A 6,966-nucleotide genomic window follows, 5' to 3' on the forward strand; every position below is an offset into this window, starting at 1 on the left:
AAGAAAAATGGTTCGAATAAGAATACGCTTTCGAGACAGAGAAGACGTACTCCTGTGTTTTACGTTTCCACTTAAAACACGTCGGCGGAGCTGGGGTCACTGGCAGGTGGGGTCGTCGGGTCCACTGGTCAGGTCCACTGGTCGTCGGGGTCTCGAGCTATGGTGGCTCCCGATCGGGCTAGAGAGGTGGGGCGGCTCCGCACGGTTGAGGGGAGTCGGATGGTGGCGCTGGAAGAACTGGGGAGGCCCTGCTCGCGACGTACGGCACCGGAGCATGGCGGCGGCCGAACTGGCCGGAGACGAGGCAGACTGCCTCCCTCCGTCGATTCCTGGCTATGGGAGCACTAGGGAGATGGCCCAAGGTCGCCTGAGGGTCTGGACGAGCTCGGGGGATCCTTTTATAGGCGGTCGAGGTCGGTTCCCGCGGCTGCGGATAAGAACGCTGGCCAACTGCCATTCTGTTGCTGGCAGGGCGACGTGGCGGCGACGGGCGCTAGCGGACGGGCTCGTGGATGAGCTCGAGCTGTTCCAGAGGGCAGCTAGCGGCCGGCTGTGGTTGGGCAGCGCTGCCATGGCAGGGGCGTGTTGCGGACGCCGACGTGCCACCAAGAGGGCTCTTACGGCAGTGATGTAGGGCGCCAGGGGCGGCTTAGAGGGTCCTGGTGAGCGGACGAGAACGGGGCGCGGCCCTGTGGGCGAGAAAAGGCCAGGGGCAAGACGCGGCGGCTCGGTTGCGCGCGTGTGCAAAACGTGCGCTCTGGGCGCGCCCAGAGCACGCACACTACATGCTCGACAGAAAGCCAGGGTGGCCTAGAGGGCTTGGGTGAGGCTGGCAATTAACAGGTCTAGGTTGGAGGTGGCTAGGAGATTAGTGGACATGCTGGTTTGTCCAGAGGGGCAAGATCACAGTGCAAACATAAAACTATGCCAAAGCTGTCCATGAACTCAAGGTGCTCGATAGAATGCCATGGGCATCTATGCATCTCTTCTGGTGGCCCAAATCTCTAGGTTGGGATCTCTTTAGGTGCAAGTGATGATGGCAAGGCTATTTGGGCAAAACCAGAAACTTGTTAGTGCAAGTTTTGCAAATCTTCAGTTCTGGACAGAAAGTGAAGGGCATTATTGCATGGACCAAATATACTCCAATGGGTCCAATCTCCTGGACTTAAGGGTTTGGTAGGCTGGTCTATAAGTAGGATAAAAATCAAGGGTAATATGGAAAGATAAAACATGGTTGCAGTACAAAACACCAAACTGGACCCGAATGAAGATGAGGATGATTTGCTCAAATTTTTCAAAGAACACCAATGGGTTTTTGCATAAAGTTGAATTATACACTACTACTAACATCCCCCAATTTTGGTGGAATTTTTAAAGAAATATTTAAATAGGTTGTAGTGCAAATGGAACTCTAAAACTCATGAAAAATCATTTTTTTAAGAAATAAAGCTGAGGAAAAATAATTGTAGAAATAATTACACTGATAAAAAGGAATGGTCTTGGGAAGATATACAAGTCCAACAATATTTTTGAAAGGTTTCCACCTAGAAGGAAAAAAACTCAAAAATTCAGAGGGACAGAGTGATCTGAAATTAAAAGATAAAACTAGAAAATAAAATTTTAATTTCCTAGCAAAATTTTAATTAATAAATCAAGGACAAATTTTTGGGGTGTTACAACACTACCCCCCTTAAGAAAAAATCTCGTCCTCGAGATTTGCTAAGGGCTGCTTTGAAAAGAATTACTCCTACTATCTCAAAGTAATATCACAAAAATAACTATCCTACTCATGCAATAAAATGTGGCTACAGTGAGTGGGCAATTTAAGTGGTGTAAGACTACAGTGTGGAATACTGGTGCTGCGTGGAAAAATCTATGGTTGGGGAAAAATGAGAAATACCTACTTTTGGTTACAGTGAATTTAGAATAAATTTCTAAATTTCTAAAACACGCTAGTCGTACCCGAGAGCACCGTGCTCTCTTTGGCTGACAGGTGGACCCGGAGCCCACTGTTAGTCTCTTCTTCTACCTCTGGCTCTCTTTTCTTCCTCTCTCTCGCGTGCTTTCCCGTGCTTTCTCCACCGGCGACATCTAGCGCGTAAAGCATCTAGGCCGTACTGCGGTAGTGCGCGGTGCGCTAGCTTCCGGTGCAGCGTGCACTCACCTCGTCGGCACTACTCGTGGATTCGCCTCCGAACACCGGCGATCGAGCGACGAGCGGCGCTGGTGGACTTCGCCCACCGTACACCGATCTCGAGCTATAAAATGACCGAGGTGCTCCTTTCTTCTACCTCACACCTGGCCTCGCTTCTCCTTCTCCTTCCTTCTCCTCCATTTCTGTTTGCAGGAGCTCGAGACGAGGCTCTAATGGCGGAGGTGATGCCAGACTGGTACATGATCCTGATGTGCGGAGGGTTGGCGGCATTGCTGGGGTTCTCCGTGCTCTTGTGCGTGATGATCCTCGATGATCGTCGTGATGCTGCCGCTCGAGTGTTAGCTCTCCACGGTGGCGATGATCATGAGGATTAAGTGCGGTGTCGGGAGCTAACTGTTGTCAGTGTGCTAGAGGCAACTTTCACCCGAATAATTACCCACAAATCTCTCCTTCAGAGACTGTGGTGTGCTAGGGAGGTGATCAGTTAGGTGCAAAATGTGCACGTGGATTTGCAATTAGTGCACGTGGTCGAGTGGTTGTGGTTGTGAGTCTGCTGTCGTGGTGCTGCGTAAATAAAAATCTATGTCGTGAAGAAATATACGCTGCAACAACTCAGGGAAAATCTCACTTCAGAATTTACCGAGAGTGAAATTAGTTAATCAAAATTATCAGCAGTAAAAACTATTCACATTAATTGAAACCAAATATTTAATTCATCGTACAAATTTAGGATACCACGCATAAGTTGCAACACATAACTAGATGCTGGGACAATAAACACAGCAGTGACGTCTACAATGAAAACGGCAAATAGACAGGGTCCTGAGAAAACGTCTCTGGTACTGGGGCACACTCCTCTTCTATCGGGGGAAGCGGGTTGACTAGTCGAAGGACGCGTCTCTCTTGGTCGGGCCTTAGTGGTCTGCCGATGGCGATCTGAGGATTTAAATTAGCGAGGCTCTGGAGATAACCCATTACTCATTGGGTTAAACACTCTTGAGCGATGACATACTAGGCAAGGTTGGCCAGTGCTGGGTCTCTCTCAATTCATCCACCGGGAAAAGCTGCTACTTCTCCGGGTGCTGCACGACTGGGGAAGTAATAATACCCTTGTTCGCTGGCATAGGGTACTGCGAATCGAAGGCGAGCAAGCGCTTCATACGCAGCAGCTTCTATGGCCATTTGCAGAGTCAGCATAGATTTCCCCACGAAGGAGACTTCCGTTGGGTCTTGGTTTGGGTTTGCAGGGAGGGATGTGCACCAGTGCCCAATATTTCGAGGTGGATGGGGTGATCCTCGATTTGAGCAACTCGTACTGGGGTGGATGGGTAGAACTCATGGTACTGCAGGTAAAGTCCCACAATATTTTAACAAAACTACCTGGGGTTGCATCTGGAGTTCTCAGAAAAATACCAGGGCTTGGCATGGCAAAGAAATGGTCGTGAGAGTTGTGCACAAGGTGAGGGATACTTGGTAAGGTCACGAGGTGGCCTTTTATATAGCATCTAGGCTGGGTCATTTATCGCGGTGAGGGGCAACTAGTTTGTCGGTTCTGCTCTATGGGGTCGGGGTCAATGCCACAGATACACATATCTCACAAAAGTGACGTATAACTGTGGGTGTCGTCGGGGGTGGTTTTTGGTAGCTACGCCCGGAATTAAAAATGCAACCGTACACCAACATACTTATGCATGGCTACTATTTAAAATAGGGGCGCACAAGCATACAGCATTTAATTATGGCAATACAAGATCACACAATTACAGGGCGTGGACATACTAAGACTCGGTACTACTCGAGTGACTTACTCTACCATGTTAATATCAAAGCGGGCGTGCCTTGTGGACGTCGAGGCTTCTCCACGGGTTTCACCATCGGGGTTAGTTGGATGGAGTTGAGGAGCTGCAGGGTCGGGGTAGCGATGATGACCATCGCGGGGGTTGTTGGCCACAATCCCGTTGGAGCGTGTTCCCAAAAGGCGATGAAGCACTTCTGGGGACACCAAAGCATTTTGGTCGATGGCTGGGGCAGACCTCAAGGACTCGATCGGTTGTCTGAACAGCACGACTGGGTTGTCGGCGTCGAGCTCATCCCCTCCTCTTGCCGGGGCTTGATGAACCAGTTCTCCACGAGCTGCGATCAGATCAAGGGTGGTTTGATCGAACAGTTCCTCTAGTGCACTTACATAGCGCACCAGATGCAACAATGCAGGATCTGTCTTGTGATCTCCGTTGGAAACCTGGGGTGGCCTACCATACCCGTCACGGCTGGGGTAGTAGTAGAACGAGCGATAGTTAACTCTGGGCGACAAGTGCCGGAGTTGAACTATAGCCTCTCGAGCAGCTAGTTGGATGGCTTGTGGCTCAAAGGAATTTGTCCTTCCGATGAACCTGTAGGGGCGTTCTGGCGATAGACCCCTACCATAGACGTGCATAGTGGCCCAGAATTGACGGCTCTCACCGCTCATGGGCCCTTGGTACACAACATACTCTGGGGGCTCTTCTAATGCAAAGGCACGGCGGGTGAGGTTTGGTAGCACGGTCACAAAACCTCTAAGGTTGGTTGTTGTGGTCTCATTGTGCACAATGGGGCCAGGCATTATAGCTCGGTTTGGGGAAGAGGCTGTGCTGTGCTGGGTTGAGGCTAGCGTGCCCTTTTTATAGAAAAAGGGGACGGAGTCTTCCTTCGCACGCTTGCGAAAGAGACTATTTAGGTGTCGGTCACTGGCGCGTGATCGGCAGGCTAGGCTGATAGGTTGGGCACCGACTTCCAAAACGTGTCGGGGTCACTGTGTGGCTATCTTACACGAGAAGCTTGACTGGGGCTAGGTTAAGGTCTGGTGGATTGGTTAATCTAGGTTTATTGACCTGGCCAAGATAGGATTAGCCAATGGTCAGCCTGACTCTGATACCAAGCTTGTCGCGACCGGATTTTCAGGATATATTTCCCAGAAAATGGTCCTTGTGCCCACCAGCCCCAGGATTACTGTTAGCTGATGAGGCACCAACTTGATATAGAAATTCCAAGCAAAATACAAAATATGTAGTACAAGACCATTCTAACCTATGAGTACAACACAAGGTTTCTAGTGGCGGAAGCGGTTTGTGGTTCATCAGCGTCTATGCGACTCCATTTCCCACAGGAACAGCTGACCTAGATAACTCCTATCTTCGCGAGGCTGCTATCACCATTGCGTAGGTTCCAGGGCTGTCATCGCAACGCTCCTCTCCATGCAAGAAATCTGGCCAAGATAATAGCCAGGGCCAAGCCAGTGAGTACTTTGAATGTACTCGCAAACATTATGAACTCAGGTATAATATAACAAATGATAATCATGCCCAGGAATATTCCATGATCACAACGTCAGTCACGAAATAAAAATCCATGATGCACGCAAGTAGGTTATTCATGTCAAACACGAATATGCAATCAGAGAGTAGAAATAGAATGCACCGATCAGGTGTCTGAAGCGACGCCTCGAAAGGATAATAATATAAAGCATGCCTCAGTCGGGCGTCTGAGCGACACCACATAGAGGGCTTACAAATAAAATAAATAACAAGCATGCCACAGTCGGGCGTCTGTGCGACACCACATAAAGGGCTTATAAGTAATTTAAATAACAAGCATGCTACAGTCGGGCGTCTGAGCGACACCACATAAAGGGCTTATAAGTAATTTAAATAAGAAGCATGCCACAGTCGGGCGTCTGAGCGAGACTACATAAAGGGCTTATAAGTAATTTAAATAACAAGCATGCCACAGTCGGGCGTCTGAGCGACACCACATAAAGGGCTTATAAGTAATTTAAATAACAAGCATGCCACAGTCGGGCGTCTGAGCGACACCACATAAAGGGCTTATAAGTAATTTAAATAACAAGCATGCCATAGTCGGGCGTCTGAGCGACACCACATAAAGGGCTTATAAGTAATTTAAATAACAAGCATGCCACGGTCGGGCGTCTGAGCGACACCACATAAAGGGCTTATAAGTAATTTAAATAACAAGCATGCCACAGTCGGGCGTCTGAGCAACACCACATAAAGGGCTTATAAGTAATTTAAATAACAAGCATGCCACAGTCGGGCGTCTGAGAGACACCACATAAAGGGCTTATAAGTAATTTAAATAACAAGCATGCCACAGTCGGGCGTCTGAGCGACACCACATAAAGGGCTTATAAGAGACTAATCATAGTGAATATCCAGGAGGTAGAGTCGTCCCAGGGATACTCAATAATTCAATTAATACCAGTGGTTAGGCTATAATAATAATAATCATAATCATCATATGTCCCAAGTCATGATCAATGTTTTGGTTTAGCAATTTTTCCTCCAAAGACCGACACTTGACCCATCCAGACTGTAGTCCTTAACTACGAACACGGCTATTCGATTAGATATAACCTCTGCAGAGGGTGTACTCTTTACCCACGAGTAACAGATTCCTTTAGTCCATCGGGGCTAATTCCGTCTATGGTCTTTTAATTGAAAACACACCTGACCGCACACACCAGCCTAACTTACCTGTGTTTGGAATCACCCACGACACCCATTAAGCGAAACTCTAAGTGGGGAGGCTACAACCTCGACTAGCATGGGATCACAAAATTTATAACGCGCGCAAACTAGGGGAGCTACCCCCTCGGCTCTAACCGGAAACACCCATGCCCCCGGACCAGGTGGCATGTCTACCGGATGCAGCTGGTATCTTCCACCATGGCCTCTCTGTACGGTGTGTGCTAGGAAGGGTTTGACAACTTACTGAACCGTACCCTACCTATGGCAGGGACAAGTGGTAGTACAAAA

The sequence above is a fragment of the Triticum urartu genome, chromosome 1, assembly GCF_003073215.2.
Source record: "Triticum urartu cultivar G1812 chromosome 1, Tu2.1, whole genome shotgun sequence".
NCBI lineage: Eukaryota > Viridiplantae > Streptophyta > Magnoliopsida > Poales > Poaceae > Triticum > Triticum urartu.